Consider the following 20,089-nt stretch of genomic DNA (forward strand, 5'->3'; position numbering starts at 1 on the left):
CTGCCTGTCGGTCCACCATCAATCTGCTGAGACTGACACGGGTGCAGTTACAGGTCACTCTCTCCAATTTAGCAAATGTGGGTGTTCCCTCGTTCTCTCGTTCTCCTCTGCACCTCTAATTAAGCAAATGCAGCCTCTCGCACTCGAGACGCCTCTCGGCTCGGGCTCAACCTATTATCTTTGTTTTTTAAGTGTGATGGAAGGAAAGTGGATAGTTGGCACTCGCCAGCAAACGGGAGATTGGAAATGTGTGAGGGATTTTGCAAGGGCATATGACTCGTGCACTATATATTCCAAGTCTTCTGAAGTCATACGGTCCAGTTCAGATATCCTGAAGAATGAGATTTTGAGATAACTGTTTCTGTAATGGCCAAAAAGCTGCATATTATCTGGTATGGACATTAAATGGCAATTCATTACAGGCTAAATAAAGTAACTAATGTATTAATGTAATGTCGAGAATATTATCTGTCAGGTTTGTACTAAAATGTGAATGTAAAAGACCTTATTGGAAACAGGCAGAGAGCGAGATGCTCATGTGTCCTCTTATGAATCAGCATCTGATTTCTTATATAATCTCTCCACTGAATCATATGCAAATAGGACACTGAGGGTCTCCTGCACGCTACAGTACAGCTGCACAAAATATATGAACAAAATATATTCAGTAATATCCCAATCATATATATATATTTTATTATATACAATAAAATATACAATAAATACAATAAAAAAAAAAAAAAAAATATACACATTATATATATATATATATATATATATATATAATGTGTGTATATATATATGTTTATATATATTAAATACATTATAATATGTAATGGAGAAATATAATGGAAAAAATATATGTAATACATTTCATATAACAATATATCATTACAATAGCTTTATTAATTATATATATAAAATATTTTATGAAAAAAAAAAAATATATATATAAAATGTATGTTTATATATATATATATATATATATATATTAAACACATTATATAATATATTTATATAATATTTTTGAATTTAATAATCATTATTTATAATTATTATAAATACAGTGATAATGCTTGAAAATAAATAGGAAAAAATATATGTAATACATTTAATATATTTTATATAACAGTATATTATTACAATATTACATATATATATATATATATATATATATATATATATATATATATATATATATATATATAAAATATTTTATAAATATTTATATATTGTATATAATACATTCCTATAAATATTTATTTATATATAAATATATATTAATATATAACAAAACGTGTATACATATATATATATAATATAATATATATATATTAAATACATTACATAAATAAATGAATATATATATATATATATATAATACTTTATAATATGTATGGAGAAATATAATGGAAAAAATATATGTAATACATTTCATATAACAATATATCATTACAATAGCTTTATTAATTATATATATAAAATATTTTATGAAAAAAAAAAATATATATAATATAAAAATGTATGTTTATATATATATATATATTAAACACATTATATAATATATATAATATTTTTGAATTTAATAATCATTATTTATAATTATTATAATTACAGTGATAATGCTTGAAAATAAATAGGAAAAAATATATGTAATACATTTAATATGTTTTATATAACTATATTATTACAATTGCTTTGATAGATATATAGATAGATAGATCTAGTTAAATTGATCAAGGCACATTTTCACACAGATTTCACTACATTTGCACAAATTATATTAAATAATTTCCATATGCACTAGTAAAAAAATACATAAACAGCAATAATTACCTCTGGATATGTTTTAATAAAACTTTTTAATACATGAAAATTGGCATGCAGAAAACATCTTCACGTTTAAGGCACTCATAATGTGTCGTTTCCCAGAAGTGACATCACAAAGGGAGGAGGTGGGGCTGGAACGGAAAACAGTATTTATGTAATTGACATGTGGGACACATCCCTGTAATCCTGGAGAGAAAACCTCTCCTTCTGCTGTTTCATTTTCATAAGCTCACAGCGACTGTCAGGTTTGCTCAAGTATGTATATGAGCCGGTTTGTTTCATAAGAGAGCGACCTTGACCTGTGTGTTTTATCCTGTTAAAGAGCATATTTGTTCTCTGGCTCACAGTTGTTCGTCCGGCGGCTTCTGTCCTCTCTTAGATACTAAGTAGTGATTGACTGATAAGGGTTTTTAATGGCAGATGATGCATGATAGTGATATCTAGAGAATATTTTTATGGCAAATTTCTGTGTCTCTCAAAGAGGGAATGAAGGAATTTGTGTTGTTTTCAACCCAAGGGCTGGCTAAATATATGACGGAGCAGATGTTGGGTTAATTTTACCCAGCAAATTGGGTTGTTTATTTAACCCAGCATAATTGGTTGATTCATTTTTACTATAACACTATCTTCTTTTTTTTACTTCATACATGAATTAATGTTTACGGATTAACTTAAATCCTCTAAACTTTTTTTTTTTTAAATACTCCACACAACCACTGGTTTGTGTGATAATTCCTTTAATTTTGATCATATTTTATATTGTTTTTAATACATATTGCCTACATTTAAGCTCGTTTAACAAATATTAGATGTAAAAATTAAACATTTAGAAGTAATTCAAGTGTAATCGACCAGTCTCTGTTGTCCTGTTTCCACCGTAACGGCGTTGGATCTCGTGCCGGAGATGACTCGCGTTCGGCGGGGGAACTGATAACTTCAGACCGCCGCCTGTGTTCCACTTGTAGCCAAAAAATGCTGTGACTGACTCCATAACCTGTCCATTAATAATCAGTGTACAATTCTGAGAACATATTTTAACATCCTAAGTGTTTATATTCTGTATCTTTTTGAATAAAATCATAAAATTTTATGCAAGGCATCAGACGTTTCCATCACGCGGAAATACAGACGCGACACTCGTTTAGGTGACTGTTTGTTGCTTTGTGTAAAATTAAATGATATACAGAACAATAACGAATTTTTAGATAAAATAAAACATACACAAACCTGTATTTTACTGAAGACATGCACCAATTTGACAGAGCTGCACTGCTCTCTCCTGAAGAGGTCGCGATAAATAACTCAACCCCTGGGTTATTATGTCTGACCCAGGATCTGAGTAACACAAAAACTACCCAAACACTGGGTTGTTACGCCTGACCCAGGATCTGAGTAACACAAAAACTACCCAAACACTGGGTTGTTACATCTGACCCAGGAGCTGGGTAACACAAAAATTACCCAAACACTGGGTTGTTACATCTGACCCAGGAGCTGGGTAACACAAAAATGACCCAAACATTGGGTTGTTACATCTGACCCAGGAGCTGGGTAACACAAAAATGACCCAAACACTGGGTTGTTACGTCTGACCCAGGAGCTGGGTAACACAAAAATGACCCAAACACTAGGTTGTTAGTCTGATCCAGGATCTGAGTAACACAAAAACTGTGGCTTTGAGGACATATATGCAACAACTAAACGTTGACTTTTAGCATGTATATACGCATTCTAAAAAGTCTTTCTCTTACAATAAAATGATGCAGAATTATTGATGACATCATCTTGTACTCAGGGGCGTATGCAAATTTTTGTTCAGTTAAATACTCTCTAGAATCTGATTGTCCCTCCCTGGTTGTGATGTAAACTAAAGGTTATTGGACGAGCCTTTGGATATGTTTCTCCCAAATTTAGTTTTTAATAGGAAAAAAATCAGCATAGGAAAGAAAGCTGCCCTCAGTTTCTCAGTTTAAAGGGTCTTTGTGCATTAAACTAAATCTGTCAGTTTCAGTGGACGCTGGTCCACCTCCAGTCTGTGAATATTACCGGACTATCACTCCCTCCATCTTCCCTCTCGTTCTCCTTCTCTCACCCCCTCATCTCAGCGTGTGTTTTCTCCTGTGGAGTGACATTTCAGTAATGAAGCGATCTCTCCTCTCTGCAGGGCTTGAGCAGTGAAGGGTCCCTCAGAAACTCAAACACTAACAGCACACAATCCACTGTCTGCCCTTCAAGGACGGCTCATTTTCAAACAGATCCATGAGTGGTTCAGTTCCAGCTCTGTAAGACAGGATGAACACATTAAAAGCCAGCCTATATGGATGGCTGGGCAATATAGCTTTATATTTTAATATTTTTTAGTCATTAATAAATACTTGTTTCATTTCTGGGTGAATCAGTATTTTTGAACGAATCTCTGGAATAAATGATTCAATGACACATACATTTTTTTTTTTTTAAGTCGCTTGTCGCCACCTAGTGGCATAAGATGTAATTGATACAACCGTTATTTGAAGCACCAAGTTAGTTTCAAAAGTTGGTTTGCTCTATTTTGATCGCTATCGTAGACATCAGTGTTTATATCCGAACTATAAACTTTTATCTCAGTACTTCTGTGATCATCTGAATATTTGTAACAGAAATAACTACTGTGTGGTTCAAAACTGCTCTCTTTGGATCAGCGCGGAAGCACAAACACAGATTTGAATGTTCTGGTATGATTTTGTCAAAGGTTTAATAGACACGGGTGAATCATTGTGTTTGAATCGAGATCGCAATCTTTTTACGATTAATCGTGCAGCTCTAAGTCTTTTTTTTATTTTTTTTTAATATATTTATAGTTATATTTATTTTAGTTTTTAGTTATATTTTATTTTTTAATTTATTTTAATTTATTTGTTCATTCTTTTTAGGTAACAGCAGTTTAATCTCTGAGAATCAACTCAAAGTATTTTGAATCAATTTCAGTGAATTGATTCAAAACTCTGATTCAATGACTCGTTTGCTCCTCGTTACTCAGAAATGTTCACAGAATCCACATGGCGTTTGTTATGTATTACAGAGTTTTAAGATATTTGCAGGCAAATATTGCTGTTTATTACTAGATTTTTAATGCATTATGAATCAGTTACGTTTTCTGAGGGAGTTTTACCTACAAATATCAAAACTGCAAAAAATATATATATTTGATAACATTTAGACAAACTAGTCAATCTTAGTAGCTGTCCAGTGTGATCCCTCTATCCTCATTTTCATATTTGGGTGAACTGTTTCTTTAATAAAATGTCGCCCGTCTTTAAATGTAGGGTTGAGTTTCCTGGGAGGAGTCTACTGCGTCTGTAATTCCCACAATCCAACATTGATTGTACTTGAGTGCGTTTCATCTTGTTGTGATTGTATCTGCGTGTTTAAACCAGAGAGAAGTGCACTAAGCAAACAGCCGTTATGACTGTGCACTTCTCCTGAAGGGTAAGACTTATTTTGCTTTAGTGTGTGTTTGCTAGTGTATCATACATTCACGTGTGTGTGTGTCCTCCCAGATCTGTGTGCTACTATAATTACGAGCGCCTGCAGCGTCTCATGGGGAGCGTATTAACACACACGAGTGGAGGAATAAAAATCACAGCGCACACACATACTTTCGCTCCTCTTTTCTCCTCTTTTTCTCCTCTTTTCTCCCATCGCTGCCCTCCTCTCTGGCATATATATATATATATATATATATATATATATATGCCATATCTGGTAATCGCTATTTACAAGTATATTTGATGTAGAGTAGGCGTTAAAAAGTTGATACTGAGTAAACATGTCATTAAAAAATTGTGTTATATATTTTCTGCATGAAAATAGTTTTAAAAATGGATCTTGATGGATTCAAACCACCAGCTTCACATTATAAAAATCTTGGATAAGGACAATAAGCTAATTTTATGAAATAGATCTAATCTGATTTGCTTTTCATCTAACAAAAACTCAATAACAAGTCCTTTTTCACATTACTCCATGTTTCTTCATTACTTTCACATTTAAATAATATTATTCAGTCCTGGCCATTGATATTTATGCAAATATATAATATAGATGTATCTTATCATGCAAAATTTTGGGGGCAGTACGATTTATTTTTTACGTTTTTGAAAGAAGTCTCTTCTGCTCACCAAGGCTGCATTTATTTGATGATAAATACAGCAAAACAGTGAAATATTATTAATATAGCTGTTTTCTATGTGAATATGTAGTTGGATGGATGGGTGGATGGATGGAATGATTGATGGATGGATTGATAGGTGGATGGATGGATGGATGGATGGATGAATTGGTGGGTGGGTGGATGGATGGATGGGTGAATTGATGAATGAGTGGGTGGATGGATTGATTGATGGATGGATGGATTGATAGGTGGATGGGTTGATTGACGGATGGATTGATAGGTGGATGGATGGATAGGTGAATGGATTGATGGATGGATGGATGATTTGATGGATTGATTGGTTGGATGGATTGATTGGTTGGATGGATTGATAGGTGGATGGGTTGATTGATAGATGGATTGATAGGAGGATGGATGGATGGATGGTTTGATAGGTGGGTGGATGGATTGATAGGTGGATGGATAGTTGGATAGATGGATGGATGGATTGACGGGTGGATGAATTGATGGATGGATGGATGGATTGATAGGTGAATGGATTGATAGGTGGATGGATGCATTGATCGGTGGATGATGGATGGATTGACAGGTGGATGAATTGATGGATTGATAGGTGGATGGATGATGGATTGATAGGTGGATGAAATGGTGGATGGATGGATGGATTTGACAGATGGATGAATGGATGGATTGATAGGTGGATGAAATGGATAGATGGATGGATTGATGGATGGGTTGATGGATTGATTGACGGGTGGATGGATGGATGGATGGATGGGTGGATGGATTGATTGACGGGTGGATGGATGGATGGATGGATGGATTGATAGGTGGATGGATGGATGGATGGATGGATTGATGGATGGGTTGATGGATTGATTGACGGGTGGATGGGTGGATGGATTGATTGACGGGTGGATGGATGGATGGATGGATGGATTGATAGGTGGATGGATGGATGGATGGATTGATTGATTGATTGATGGATGGATGGATGGATGGATGGATGGATGGATGGATGGATGGATGAATGAATGGATGGATTGGTGTTTTAAAAGCATCTCTTATTTAAACTTTAGTAGCATACAATTTCAAATATCTGTTTTCTATGTGAATATATAGTAAAATGTAATTTATTCCTGTGATCAAATCTGAATTTTCAGCATCATTACTCCAGTCTTCAGTGTCACATGATCCTTCAGAAATCATTCTGATAGAAACATTTCTGATTAATATCAATGTTGAAAACAGTTGTGCTGCTTCATATTTTTGTGGAAACAGTGACCCATTTTATTTTCAGGATTCTTTTTTAAATATAAAGTTCCAAAGAACAGGATTCATTGAAATAGAATCTTTTGTAACATTATAAATGTCTTCACAGTCACTTTTGATCAATTGAATGTGTCCATGCTGAATAAAAGTATTGATTATGTACAGTATGTATTAATTTAACTGTATTGTCATATAACAACGCTCAGCCACAGAGGTTCATCAGGACAGGTTCTGTTTCACCTCATCATCCTCTCTGTTCTCTGTTGTCTTCCTCTTGTTTTCTCTGCTTTTCAAATCTTTTTACATGTACTGAGGTGATTGGATGACGTCCAGACCTCTGTTTGTATGCGTGTAGTTCGTTTCAGGTCTTATTCCTCTGCGCCATCTGTGATTCCTTTATCTTTGTTAGAGTATTGTGATTCAATAAAATTGGGCAATATATTAAATAACTGGTGACATAAAATTCAGCGGCATCATGACAATGCACTTTGTATTTGTCCATTAAATATGATGTCATTAAGAGCACATGACATGTTTTCAGTTCAGTAGCAAATCATGCTGTTATAGACTGTTGAATTTATTTTTTGTGATTCAGTTCAAGTGGTCTGTTTCAGTGAGTCGATTCGTAACTCTGATTCAATGATCTGTTTGTTATTACTTAAAATTGTTATGTCACTAATATTCGCAGAAGTCACTGCTTGGTATTTTTGATAAATGTTTTAGTATAAATATACATCAGTAAATATTGCTGTCTGTGGATATGTATTTTTATATTGGTTATTGGTCACTGTTACATAACTCACCTGTGTCCAGACCTGACGAGGCGATCAGCGAGTGCTGTAATCTCAGACTCCGTCTGTCTGTCAGCCGCTGGCAGGCCTGACTGAACCTGCTACATGGACTCATGCATGTCTAAGGAGGGCGTGATACACTCTCCGAACCCCTGAAGAGCGCGTGGCCACTATCATCTGATCTTTAATACACCGTGTGCATGTGAGGGTGTGTGTGATTGAGGGTTTGTGTGTTTTGGCCCTTGCGCTGTTGACTTTGAACCGTGCATTAACCTCTCGGACAGGACGACATCAGGGTTGTAAACCATAACAGACTCGACATGTTCTTCTTCCAAACCATTCATTTGTGAAATATCTTACGGATCATTTTTTTGTGGTTGATTGATGCAGGTTTTTCAATGATTAATGCCTATATTGTGTGTGTGTCTGTGTCTGTGTCTGTGTGTGTGTGTGCTGTGTATGTAAATGGATGGATGGATGAATAGATGGATGGATGAATAGATGGATGGATGGATACTTGGATGGATGGATGATGGATGGATAGATGGATGAATGGATGGATTGGTGGGTAGATGAATGATGGATGGATGGATGGATGATGGATTGATGTATACATGATAGATGGATGTATACTTGGATAGATAGGTAGATGGATGGATGGATGTATATTTGGAAGGATGGATGGGTGTGTGGGTGGATGGATAAATGGATACTTGGATGGATGTACTGTATACTTGGATGGATGATGGATGGATGAATGGATGGGTTGGTGGGTAGATGAAGGATGGATGGATGATGGATGGATGTATACATGATGGATGGATGTATACTTGGATAGATAGGTGGATGGATGTATACATGGAAGGGTGGGTGGGTGGATGGATAGATGGATACTTGGATGATGTACTGTATACTTGGATGGATGGATGGATGGATGTATACTTGGATGGATGGATGATGGATGGATTGGTGGGTAGATGAATGATGGATGGATGGATGGATGGATGGATGTATACATGATGGATGGATGTATACTTGGATAGATAGGTGGATGGATGGATGTATACTTGGAAGGATGGATGGGTGTGTGGGTGGATGATAGATGGATACTTGGATGGATGATAGATGGATAGGTAGGTAGATGGATGGATGTATACATGGATGGATGGATGGATGGATGATGGATGGTTTGTTGGGTAGATGAATGATTGATGGATGGATGGATGGATGATGGATGGATGGATGTATACATGATGGATGGATGTATACTTGGATGGATAGGTGGGTGAGTGTGTGTATGGATGGATGAAGGAATAAATGATGGATGGATGGATGGATGGATAGATGGATGATGAATGGATGATGGACATATAGATGGATGTTGAATGGATGGATGGATAGATGGATGATGAATGGATGGATGGATGGATGATATATAGATGGATGATGGATGGATGGATGGATGGATGAGTGATGGATGGGTGATGGATGGATGGATGGATATATAGATGGATGATGGATGGATGGATGGATGGATATATGGATGGATGGATGGATGGATATATAGATGGATGGATGAGTGATGGATGGATGGATGGATGAGTGATGGATATATAGATGGATGAGTGATGGATGGATGGATATATTGATGGATGGATGGATGGATGGATGGATGAGTGATGGATGGATGGATGAGTGATGGATGGATGGATGGATATATAGATGGATGAGTGATGGATGGATGGATGGATGGGTGATGGATGGATGAGTGATGGATGGATATGTAGATCACCAAGGTTGCATTTATTCAATTAAAATACAGTAAAAACAGTAATACTGTGAAATATTATTACAATTTAAAACAAATAACTGTTTTCTATTTGAATATATTTTACAATATAACTTATAAAATATAAAGATTATAAAATATAACTTTTAAAATATAACCTTAGATGCCACAGCTGAGTTTTCAGCAGCCAGATATTAATAACACTATTTATTAATATTCCAGCAGTGATTGGCGTTTTACAGAGCATGTGATCGAGCTCCTGGTTTACTGGAACGAGGGTGAATTCATTCCCGTCTTCAGAGTCCTCATTTCTCTTATTCATGTTCGAGACACAAGAGCTGTCAGTGTGTGTGTTCCGACGGTTCTGAATTATTAATGAGGGAGTGTAACGGAGCCGAGCCATCGCTGGATACTTTACAGCCCGGCGCTGTTGGGCCAAAGAGGCTTAAGATGGATTTCAGTCCTTCATCTCTGTTCTCAACAAAGGGCCTCTGCATGTGAATTAGGTCTAATTTATCTACTGAAGTTTAAATCGGACACAGTTTAGGTTTCATTTAGGTCTGGACCTTGACTGCCCTGGGTTTATGGCAGGGGAACTGATAAAGCTTTTGGAAAGTCTATCGCCAACATTTTACCAAACTACACACAGATAAAGTCCAGTGTTGTGTTTTAACTCGTGCAATAGCTTCAGATGTTTGGGCTGCTTTATTTATTGTGCTGAATATGCGATTTGATTCGCATGAACTTTGGAATGTGCTCGGATGTGTCAAACAGGACTAGCTTGCTAAGCAAACATGGTTGACACTCCTGTATGTCAGCGCAGTCTGCTTAGTCAATGTTCAACAACACTCCTGACCTGGGTTTAACATGACTGTGTACTTCACATATCGTTGTTTCATTTTTATACATTTATTAATCCACAACATCTTTTTAATACATGATCAGTGAGCTTTATAGAGTAGCAAATACAACCATTGTTTATGCTAAAATATCAGCATTATTGAAATGTTTTACCTCAGTTAAACCCGTGGTGACATCTATCAAATACTATTGTCAAAATACTAACACATTTTGTCAGGCACACCAATGTACCAGCCACAAATATTTTTTATTTTTTAATTAGTTTTTTTTATTTTATTATTTTAAATTTTAGTTTTATATTCATTTTATTTTATTTTATTTTTTAATTTTATTATTTTATTTATAAATGCTAGTTTTTAATTAGTTTTTTATTTGTCTTTTTTATTTTATTTTTATTTTATTTTATTTATTTCATTTTATTTTTAAATTTTATTATTTTATTTTTAAATTATTTTTTTATTATTTTATTTTTAATGTTTTATTTTCAGTTTAATTTTATTTTTAATTTTATTTGTAATTATTGTATTTGATTTTTATTTATTTATTTCAGCATACTGTAATCAGAAGACCGTTGATTTTGTTGTTAAGAAACTGCAAATTTAACAACTAAAAATTGTCATTTTAGAATACATAATTTTATTCATTTTTTTTTTCTATTTTTGCTTGTTTTGTAATGTAAGTCTGAGACTGATATATATCTAACACCCAGGTCCAATCCAATAGTGTTCAGTGAAACTGAATTCTACTATCATAATAATAAGGATTGCAATAAAGTGATCAGAATCTGAATCAGCCATGATAAGATGTCTTTGCTCCGCTGGGTCTCTGTCAGTATTTTCAGTTGTGTTTTGGTGCGGCTGCTGTTATTTTGTCTGTCAGAGGGAAACTAATGAAGCGAGGACTGTTAATTTATGGGAAACTTATTAGAAAAATCACAATTAAGTTGCTCCAGCATCATTAGCACATTCTCAGAAGTAGTTATGCATGCTTTTATGAAGTAATTAACATGAGGTTCATGATTAATTTATGAACGGGACTCGCCTTTACCAGAACTGTAAATAAAACAGTTTTTTGTGTCAGAATACGTTGCATTTGTAGTTTTGGGGAGAAACTGAACAATATTGTTTGACTAGTTGCACGTTTATGTTATTTAATTACTTATTATGTGTGCTTAATAATAACAAAAATGCCACATTGCAAAAAAAAAATCACAATTGTCCTAAATGATTTATACCAAATATAATTTCTCATTTCTGTGTTTAGATTTTGGGGTGACACATGAGCGGTTTCTTCATTAGAGTCACACTTTGGAGCAGATGTGAACCTCATTTAACAAAATGTTTATAATCTTCATTTACAATTCCAGTGATAATATCTGAGACTGGCCTCAGTCGTGCATGAAGTGTGTGTTTTTTATGTGCTGTCACGCTTTAATTGGGCAGAATGAGGTGTAAATGAGACTGGTCTTTGTCCCCATGCGGGGCGTCCGGGCGCCTGCAGGGTGTGGTTGAGGAGGTGGGACTCATTTGACATGCCACGCCCCCCCCCCTTTCATGAGCAGACAAACACACACACACCCCAGAGGTTTGACATTTAATGATCCAGACACGAGCAGCTGTTCATTAGTTTATCCCTTTAGTGTTCTGACACCCACAAAATATTCCTCCTTTATTTCCATCCGTGTACCACCTGAACCTCACAATTCATAACGTCAAGAGCAGATCTTACTTCTCCCTTAAAAGTCACAATGATATAAATTTACAATATTTTTATTTTTTTATTTTATATTTATATTTTTATATTTGAATTGTTCTTTAATACAAAATGAACAACCTAATAAAATAAAATAAATTCCACACACACACACACATATATATATATGCAAAAATCTAATAATTAATATTTATACATTTTTATAAATATAAAAATATATAAATATAATTGTTATTCTAAAATTAACAAATGCACATACTAAAAGCAATGTTGCGTAATGTTATCAGAACAAAATCAAAACATTTTAAATATTTTATTGTTTAATTTAATATTTTAATTTGTTGTTTCATTAATAATTTATTTTATTATTTGATTATAAAAAATTAAGACTTAATTATTGCAAACATTACAGCACAGTTTAAAAACATCGAATAAATCTCTTCAGTCTTTAAGCTTTAACAGGAAGTGACATCAGGACATATTTTCCATCTCTATGTCTATATTTACATTACATAGTTCAAGTGACCCAGTTCCGCAATTGTGTAAGCAGGAAAAAAAGCACATGGATTCTGATATTTTCAGATCTGTTAAATCTGATATAAATCGGATAAGTGAATTTGCATCTACCATGTAACCGGAGAGATCGGATATTTCCGTCAATCGTACGTCATTGAAAAAGAGACGGCGGTGAATGACGTCTATTCAGGCGGACATCAACCGCGATCACATGACTTTTTTCAATGCCGCAGTGGAGGATGATGGCTCAACTCAATGTTTTGCTGACGTTAAGATGGTGCGGAAAGTAAAAGCTTGTATTATTATCTGGCAACAACAAAACAGGACAATCTCATGCACCAAAAGTGTCAGAAAGGGCATTCATGTGCAATTTTTAACTAGGAAACTCTTGTTTACAATAATTCTGATAGCATATGAGGGCAGCATCATTTCTGGATATGAAGTTTGAGCAGATCGTCACCGGCTGTGGGCGGGGCTTCTCCCTACGATGACATCATTGTAGGGGAGAATCTGAATCGGCTCGTTTGAAGAGACTGCTTCTGATTTATGGCAATTATAAAAAAAGGAGTGAGTGGATTTTTACCATTATAGGCTTGTTGTTTACACACACTGCAGACACACATCAGTGTTCAAACACTGAATTTTGCATAGTAGGTCCCCTTTTAAACCCTGATCATAATGAGCTGCGCAAAACATTTCCCTAAATTGTTCCCTAACTTGATGCAGTGCATCTTGTTCCTCTTGTTTTGGAAGAGGGATTTTGAGCAGTAATACTGCTGAATATTTAAATACGATCACGGTAACAGAGGAGATTTTCACACGTTACCCTCTAAATAATTGACTGTGCTGGAGAGATTCTGTCTGCATACAAATGCTTGTGTTTGGGAAGTGTGTCTCTCGTCGTAGGGTTTTGCATTCTTGTTTTGATGGCATTCGTGGTATTTCGGTGTTCCAGCAGTCCCTGTTAAACATTAACCCATATTTCAGGCTGGGATTCCCCAGCAGACGTTCAGATGTTCAGGTTAACACTTCTCATGTACATACACTCTGGCTCAGCTTTTGATTTTTCCTTCGGAAAGTGCGATCACAGAGTCTGATTACTGACCTCATGACCTCTAAACTCTGACCCGTCTGTATTTATTATTTACAGGTGCGAAGAGAAGAGAAGATACCTTGCAGTCGGCATTAGAAGCACCTTAAGGAAATGAGCGTCAACTTCTCTGGAGGTAAAAACTGTGATTTTTATTATTATTATTAATGTGCAGCATATGCCATACTCTCAAAATGAAGATGTTGAGTAAACTTGAGGAAGATGTTTCCATGTGCAGGAAAAAGACTTGTCAACCAAAAAAAATAAATAAATAATTAGAGATGCACCGATGTATCGGCCAACAGTCAGTATCGGCCGATAAAAGCTATTATTATCACAGCCATCGGCCGATTGTTTAAAAACTGCCGATAATCAGGGCCAATTATATCCTGTCAATCAAAAGGGTGCGGAAAAACGTGTTCTGACTGCAACTCATACATACTGTGTGTGAAGAAAATCACTCTTGTGTTGAATTTTAACACATTAACAGTTTAAAAATAGTGACGTTAAAGCAGGCTCTTTTTGACCCTATGAATCACCCGTAGTTCAAGCCAGGGTTGCCAGGTCTGCGTTTTTTTTCCTACATCAAATATTATTTGTAGCGCCTCTCATCCAATAATCGCAAAAAGCTTTGTTACTTCTGATAAGAATAAAAGTTTCAGTTTTCAAATCCTGTCTAATTTTATCATGAAATTCAAACAATAAATGGCGTTTTGACGCTCTTAAATGTGACGTGTCAGATCGCTGTAACGCCTCAGTTCAGGCGGCAGCGCTAAGCGCGAGTCTTTTCTTCTTCTTCAGTACAAGTTATATCTCGAAAAACATGCATGAACATCAAAGGTATGTTGAAAAGATATAGCCTAGTACAACTTACCGGAATGTATCACGTCTCATGTAATCTTTATTTGTGTTTTAACCACGGAAAGATGTCAATAAAACAACTTGTGAACAATGTCACATCATGTCACATTTACCTCAGGAATGTTTTCCAATGTTCACAGTTCCTTAGCTATCTATATATATTTAAAAAAAAAACACTAGAGAGGAGCTTATTTACTGTTAATTATATGTTTGTGTAAATTTGCCATGAAGATAAAAAGTTCTTATGAAAACTACCTTATGTGATACTAGTACAAACATTTCAGTTTTTAATTGAGTGTAATTATTACATCTGAAAATAAACATCAGCTGAATATAATACCTCTGTTGTTAATTGTAACCTCTAATATTGTAGTGTACCAAATGAGAGGGTTCCCTGTATAGTTATTTGGGAGAGATTTTTTTTTTTCCTTAAGAAAAACCAAACTATTGGTATCGGCATCGGCCGATAACATTTTGTATAATCCGCTATCGGTATCGACAGAGAAATTTAGTATCGGTGCATCTCTAATAATAATAATAATTTGTCTTTACAACTTTTCTTTTCAGTTTATGTACTAGATGAAAATGCAAAAAAAAAAAAAAGCTGTGTGCAACTTTAGTGCAATTATTTTACAAATCCTTAACATTATTACAATATTTACACGTTTTCAATGCATTTTGGCCGACTGATTTTTTTTTTTTTTGGATGGCCGATGCCAATTTCTTAGAGAGCAGGGTGGCCGATATAAAGAAATATATAAATAAATTCTCAGCACCGCCCGTCAAAATAAAAGTCCCGCTTCTAAGATATCGGCCAATCAGAGAAACTTATCAGCCGATGCCGATATTTTAAAAATGCCAAATATTAATATAATTGGCATTGGCGTTATGTCGGTCAACCACAATTTTGCATTTCCGTTTTACATTTTTAATTTTTTCCATATGTTGGCTTTTAAAATATTTAAAATAAAATAAAATAATAAAAATAAACAATAACAAAAAAATCCTTTTTATTGTTTTTTTTTTTTTTTTTTTTTTAAATTTCATTTAGACTACTAAAGTAAATGGCATGGAAGATGTTAATAAAACATTGTGTTTGCATCAATTTAACCATGTAGGTTAATTTATTTAACTAAATTCAAAAAGCAAAAATCAATTTTTTTGAGTGTACATATTCCAGTTTGCTCCTGTCTAACCCAAACTGTTCCAATTCAGGAAATTCAGATTGATATGTGAATATGTGATATGTGGCTCTACATGCTGCTTTTATCTTTGCCCGGCATGCTGGGAATTTTTGCGTGCTCAACATGCTTTGCTGTAGCACAGGCTGAGGCAAATGACAGGAAAGGCTTCAGCAAGTGGAAGTTTCAGTTGTTCCAGTACTTCTGTGTTGTGGTTAGGCACAAACTGTATTTCAGAGTATTTCAGTTTAGAGAGAACAATGCGTTATTGTGGACCGGAGTGGGTAATTCAGTTTTACCTCCTAAACAATTTTACTTCAAGAGCAAGATGAAATTCGAGTCTTATTCTATATCTGTGTTGTTTAATGTCCTGTACTCATGACATAAACTTATTAGGTTGTGATCCAGACATTTATCAAACACGCTGTGTAAACAAGGCCCGCAACATCACAAAAGCTTACACCCACCCCTCCCACAATCACTTTGCTCTGCATTCAATATTCGTCCCTCAGCTAAAATGAAATGATACTAAAACCACCAGTAGGTGGTGGCAAATCATTGTCTTAACGAGTTAGTCATTGAATCATTTAGTGAAACGATTCGTTCAAAACAGCTGATTCATTCAGGGACAAAGCAGAAATTACTAAGTGAGTCGTTGAATCATTCATTAGAACGATTCGTTCAGTAACTAAACTGAAACTGTGTTGCTCTGAGACGCACAATATCGGAAGTAGTGTCTAAAATGTACAGTAAGTCACCTAATAGCCTATTAACGTATGGTTTATTGAATTGTTGTATAAAATCAATATCACATTTACAATTGTGCTGATATTCGGGAAAACAGCACTTTTGCTCGTGTGATATTGCTTATAAAAAATTGAAAACAAGAATTATACAGAGACTTTTTTTGCATCATATCTTGGTTTTTGGAAGCATTTTTATTAATTTTGGAGGCATTTTTTTCCCCAAACCCTCTTCCGACCTTGGTGTGTGTGCGCTGCGTGTTGGCGAGAGCGCAAGTGAAGCATACATAGCAAAGGCCGCTACTGCTTCTGAGTTGTAAACAGCGTTTTATTATAGTGAAATTGAGACAGAATAATTCCCCTTCACCGTTTGTCTCCCAGCAGTGTTCTGTAGGATGTGATGGGAAAGGACTGAACTCTCCTCATGCGCCGCCAGCATGACATTCACTGAGCCCGACATGAATCTACATCTGTGGAATTAGGCCAAATATGCGCTTTAGAGAGGTGCTTTAGACAACTTCAGTGAGTGCGTTTGTCTGCTGGTTCCTTAAATACAGAATTAGGGGTGACGTTGACGTCAGTTTGGAGAGTTATTTGTCTGGCTTTTGTTTGAAAGAATCTTAATGTGTGTTTATACGCAGTGGCTTTGGTTTAAAATAGCAGCGAATGCACAAATCCACAGCAGAATTCATTTAGTCACATGCTGAATGCGTACAGAGGTGAACGAGAACACACACACACACACACACACACACACACACACGCACACTCAAGCACAAACATATGTTCACACATACACACTCGGGTTCCAAAATTAACACTCGCCAAGTGCCAAATGTGAGGAAAAATTGGCTTCAGCGGGTAAATAAAATGCCAGCTATTCACCAGCTGTCTGGTCATTTTTTCATGAACTGCAACATTTACATTTTTTCATTTAGCAGATGCTTTTATCCAAAACATTACGTCGCATGGATTTAATTGAGTTATGAGAATGATTGAGCATCAGTGATGACTGATGATTCTGCTAAAGACACTCAGTAAAAAATATGTATTTGAGTCAATGACGTGACGGGTCATTTTTTTGTCCAAAGGCCTTAATAATAATAAAAAAACAAAGATATGACATCCAAAGTATTTGAGGTAGTACAACTAGATCTCGTTTATTGAATCCAAAAGGTTTTAATTATATTTTGTTACATATAAAGGTATTTTAAAGATTTTGAATTGTCAAAAGGTCATTTGGTTTAACCATCCAAAGGCCGATACAGCCATTTCATTTGTGATTAAAATATCTTAAAATGTAATAAATGTATATATTTTTTATTCTGGCATGATTTTATAACATCATATATCAACATAGTGCAAAATGATATTCAAATTATGTGTAGAAGTCGTTGCTTTGTTATGAGAAAGAATGTCCGAAAAAATGAATTTCTTTGATGTCATTCGGAGTAACCAATATAAAGGGACCATTTTGGATCAAGTCATGCGGTCAATATCATGTGACTGGATGTGACATCATTCAAACACCTGCAAAGGACCACAAGGTCATGAAGCAAAGTATCTAACTCTCTTTTAACTATTTGAAAAATTCATGTTTTCACTTGGTCCTGAAACATCAGGTCATTCGGTACAACCGCTATAAAACATGGAAAATGTTGGAATATTTTAAAAACTTGTACTAAATATAAAATGTTTGATTGTCCTTTTGCTAGCTAGCTAGATATCAGCCTGTTAGCATTGTTTGAAAATATTGTCATTCGGTATAACCAAAAGTGTCATTTGGTAAAACCGAAATTTTCGTTAAAGAAATGGCCAAATATTAAAGATTAAGTAAACATTTGAATTAAATGTCGTTTAGCCAATATTAAACAAGAATTTGATCTGTTGTAATGTGTAACAACACCCAGCCGTTGCCGCCCTCTGCAGGCATTTGTTATTATACATAATGTATATAAGATGATTGTTTATATTATGTATATTATGTATTTTAACAGTGTTGTTCTATAAAAATACTGATACTTTATTTGAACCAAATATTATTGCCTCGTATGTTATTATATATTTTTTAAGTCATTTTAAAGGCTTGGGTCTTTGCTTAGGTCTGTTTTTATTACCACAAAAGTATCCGATTATTTGATTAATCATCAAAATAATAGACCGATTACTCGATTACCAAAATAATCGTTAGTGACAGCCCTTGTTCCGTTTTCATAGAAAAGAAAGACTGTGTGCGTCAAGTGAACTTTTAGAAATATACTAGCATAGAGATGATGAGCTAAAAGATAACAGATATGGACTAAAAGCTGCAAAATAGTCCTATTTACTAAAGCAATGCACAATGTGACCTCTTAAATGTAGAGAGCGAATGTGTGCATTAGTCTCCCGTGTTTTGAAATCATTCCCTCGTCTGTTCCGCTTCCGCATTCTGCCTGTGTGTGAGAGAGATCAGGCTCGCTGCATCGTGCCTGCGTCATCCGGCCCCTTCATTCATGAAAAGTGTGACGTGAGCAGTCGCAGCTCTGCTGCCGCCCACTCAGGCGATGCAGCTCTCTCTCTCTCTCTCTCGGCTGGTTGGTTTCAGCTGTTTCTCTGCTGAAGGAGGATCATGTATGGCAGCCCCGTCAGCTGTGAGTAATCCACTGCAGCTCCTCGCCGCTCTGTGTTTGCATGCTTGTATTGGGCTTCAGTGTTTTTCTTTTCATTCTTCCTGTGTATGTATTTGCCGTGTTTTCTGTCTTGTATACATGCTTTCCGATGGCTGTTTAGAGTTGAAGATGACTAACTTGAGTGAATGCGTGTTGGTGCGCATATGAGCTATATTTGTCTCGTGTATGATGCGGCGATTCTACTCCCGCCGCCCTCTGTTGAAGGACAGACGGAGCAGCCAACAGGGATACACCGCTACACACACACACACACACACGCGCATGCATACGTAACTTAATGACTTCTCTCAAGGGAATCGCTTGTCATGCATTTTAAAAATGCGTCTCTTTTCACTTCTTTTGTGTTGCCTATTTTGTCCAGATTAAGATCTTTAATTACACTCTGAGTAATTTTAGATCACAGTATGTGTGTGTTTATCACAATATAGTCATGCTTGAAGATTTAACTCAAATTGATTTACATATTAATCGCATGATAATACCTGTTTAAATGCTTACTGAATTAAATTCTCTCTTTATTTGGAACTTGATGGATGCAAGCCAAAATCTAATTATAAAACAGATTGTTCAAATTCTGAGCCTCATTAGAAACTGTTGTAAAATAGTCAGTATACACACAC

General features: G+C 35.2%; 1 protein-coding gene across 3 annotated transcripts in view; it reads left to right on the top strand.

Moving 5' to 3' along the window:
- si:ch211-45c16.2 (mitogen-activated protein kinase kinase kinase 13) overlaps window positions 1-20,089 on the top strand; it is a 55,222-nt gene that overhangs the window by 3,112 nt on the left and 32,021 nt on the right. For 2 of the 3 annotated variants that reach the window (XM_051905542.1, XM_051905544.1), the window contains exon 2: window positions 14,076-14,151. The gene's annotated coding sequence lies outside the window, so the exon portion shown is untranslated. Of the gene's footprint in view, window positions 1-14,075; window positions 14,152-19,323; window positions 19,431-20,089 lie in introns of those variants that run through there. The other variant, XM_051905543.1, reaches the window with a different exon arrangement.

This window comes from Ctenopharyngodon idella, chromosome 9 (genome assembly GCF_019924925.1).
Source record: "Ctenopharyngodon idella isolate HZGC_01 chromosome 9, HZGC01, whole genome shotgun sequence".
Taxonomy (NCBI): domain Eukaryota; kingdom Metazoa; phylum Chordata; class Actinopteri; order Cypriniformes; family Xenocyprididae; genus Ctenopharyngodon; species Ctenopharyngodon idella.